The 3293-nt window shown below is 33.3% G+C and overlaps 1 pseudogene; it reads left to right on the top strand.

The window, feature by feature from the left end:
* Positions 1 to 2036: 2036 nt before the first annotated feature.
* LOC149544667 (putative fructokinase-5 pseudogene) lies at positions 2037 to 3048 on the top strand (annotated as a pseudogene).
* The last annotated feature ends 245 nt before the right edge of the window (positions 3049 to 3293 follow it).

The raw sequence follows: 3293 nt of genomic DNA, 5'->3' as shown, positions 1-3293 counted from the left end.
AGATATTTTCCACTTAGAGACAGTTAAAAATATACATTATGTAATAAAAGCAGTGGAAACTAAACGAGAACAGATAATAGCCATAAGACAATGATTATTTTTAAGGAGTAAATCTTGAAGCATGTTAGGTAATGGAAAAAGATGGGAAAATCTTTCAAGTTTGCAACTTTGCAATTGTCAGCAATCAATCTTCATGACAACACTGTAGTGTGCTATATAAACCATGAATTTTAGGCTCTAGCTAATGAGAAAAATCCATAATTCAAAAATGGTTACCACTTCTTTACATTGTTATATGTCCTTTACTTTTGGTCTGACTCAATGCAATTACGATGCTTTCAAATTTACAAAACATCGATTGTTTCTCTCTTTTCTCAATAAAATAATTTCAGTATATTTAGAATTCCTACAGTTTAATACAGAGAATTGAAAATATCTCTCTTTGGTTTGCTGAGATATTCATGAGAATGCTATTTTCTTTTATGGGTGGAACTTCCCTTACTGATGCATCAACCTTTCTATAGGGGTAGTCAAGTGACACTTCAATTTCCTTGTAATGAATTTTCATTTTTTTCAATTTCTCAATGAGCTGCAGAGCTCTACAATGCTTTGAAACTGATTGTTAATTATTTGGAACCTATGATTGAAATGCTTAATGATGTTCCCACTGACCTGATATAACAATCATGAAACAAGCCTTAACTGATTGGTTTAATTATGCATTAAGGGAAAAAAGGTTACTGGGGCAATCAGTTTTCATGAACTTCCTCATGCGTTTTTTACCCAATTCACCAGGTGGTCTGGGCCCGGTGGTGAATAGAGGGAGAATAGGGTACACACTTAAAAACAATCTAATCTGTTATGTAGAAGTGATTTATTAATGATGGATAACATGAACTAGATTATTGAGAAAAAGTTGTAGTGTCTTATAGCTGATCAACATGATAGTATTTTACAACTTCTTTACTATCCCACAAAATGGTGAACATGTCAATTGAAGCAGTTAGATAATGCCTCCTATCTCAAATAGAAGGTCATACTTGAACAAAATCTCATCTGTTATATAGAAGTGATTTATTAATGATGGATCACATGAATCAAGTTGTTGAGATAAAGTGATAATGTCTTATAACTGATCTACAAAACAATATTATACTTTACTGCAACAACTTTTCAATCACCCAAAATGGTGAATATGTCAATTAAAGCTACAAGATAATTCCACTCACATAATAGGTTGTCTACACTAATATACAAGCAAGAAGTTGATGGATCAGCTTGGTTATTAGGAGTGAAACCTATAGCTCTTTGATGGTTCATATTACATGTACACTCATTTTTTGTATATACCACTGAACTAGGTTTACCATGTTAGAGTGATGTGGTAATAGTTGGGTAAATTATGGTTTTGTATCTTTGCTTCCTTTGGCTTTTTCTGAAACCATGTCAAAGTTAATAACTTAATAGTGAGGATGGTATTCAACTACTATAAGATGATCAATGCCCCAGGTGCATTTGGATAAGTTTAATTTTGAAAGTCTAGGAAAATTCTAAATAACACAATATTTATTTTGAGATCAAAGTTAATTAGGGGTTTTTCAAGAATTATAAAAATTCCTTGTAGGTAAAAAATGTCTAATATTTATACAAAGTTCAAAATATTTTCTCATTTTTGAAAATCACAAAAATATGCTTCATAAAGTATCCTAGTCTTTGTGAAATCAAAATGAGCTAAATAAGTATCTAATTATTATAATTATTGTTGCCAGCATCAACATTTTTTATGATGTTCAACTAATTTGCTCAAGGCTATTGCCATTTTAAATCTCTTCACCTTTTAAAATCAAAATGCATTCCAAAGTAAGAAATAGTAGCAAGATTCAATGGTATCAGATTATTTTGCACTATATCAGAGCAATATTGAGAAGATTTTAGAGTTTACAGGATTTATTAGCTACTAAAATCTGCAATTAAGGGAAGAAATTCGATTTTAGATCTTTATAGAGATTATTGTTGGGAATTTTCGGTGCATTAGAATGGCAGCTCTTCAAAATGATCTAGATAATGTGACTGATCCTGCTCAGCATCCCGATTTGATAGTTTTCTTTTGGGAAATGCTCATTGATTTTGTTCCAACAGTCTCTGGTGTTTCTTTGGTAGAAGCACCAGCTTTTAAGAAGGCCCCAGGAGGTGCACCAAAAAATGTTGTTCTAGGGATTGCTAGGCTTGGAGGTCATGCAACATTCATTGGCAAGGTTGGTGATGATGAATTTGGGCATATGTTGGCAGTCATTTTAAAGGAAAATGGTGTAAATGACAAGGGTTTTTTGTTTGATAGCCATGCTAGAACAACACTTGCATTTGTAACATTGCGAAATGATGGTGAACGAGAGTCCATGTTCTATCGTAATCAAGTGCTACTATGCTCTTGATTGAGGCCGAGCTTGATAAAGATCTGATCCAACAGGCCACGATTTTTCATTATGGATCCATAAGTTTGATAACAAAGCCATGTAGAATAGCTCATTTTGCAGCCATGAAATTGGCAAAAGAGGCAGTTGCTCTCTTATATGATCCTAATGTGAGAATACCATTATGGTCATCTCCTTCAAAAGCTCAAGAAGCCATTTTCAGTATCTGGGATGAGGCTGATATGATTAAGGTCAGCAAGGATGAAGAAGTAGCATTCCTTATAGATGGAGGAAACTATCAAAAAGATGCAGTAATTGAGACCCTATTACGCCTTGGACTTAAGTTACTACTTGTGACTGAGGGAGAAAAAGGTTGCAGATATTACACCAAGGACTTTTGGGGCAGAATAAATAGATTTGCAGTAGAGACAGTTGATATAACTGGTGCTGGTGATGTATATGTTGGAGCATTTCTTACACGGTCAAATATTTTTCATTGCTTGAGGATGAGAAGAGATTGAGGGATGTACTGCTACTTGCAAATGGTGCCGGTGTCGTAGCCACAACAGAAAAGGGTGCAATTCCTACACTGCCAGATAAAGTTGCTGTTCTGAACCTGCTGAAGAATCATGCTTAACAGTTTCCATTTGAAGAGATTTATATTTCTTCTATTTATCTTCATTAAAATAGACAAACTATGAGTTTAACTATATTGATTCTTACAAATAAATATGGATTTTTGTCCTCCTGCAATAATGTCTGTTTAAGATTTTTAATTTTAAACTAATAATACTGTCTTGTTTCTTGTATGTTTAATCATTTGCAGGCCTATTGTAATAAAATAAAAAAGAAATAGTATCTTATTGCATAGTTGGAAAACCC

The sequence above is a fragment of the Cupressus sempervirens genome, chromosome 8 (assembly GCF_028749045.1).
Source record: "Cupressus sempervirens isolate cs-2001-9-10 chromosome 8, ASM2874904v1, whole genome shotgun sequence".
In the NCBI taxonomy this organism is placed as follows: Eukaryota; Viridiplantae; Streptophyta; class Pinopsida; order Cupressales; family Cupressaceae; genus Cupressus; species Cupressus sempervirens.
The sequence above is the reverse complement of the archived record's forward strand: the minus strand, read 5'-3'. Positions and strand labels throughout refer to the sequence as shown.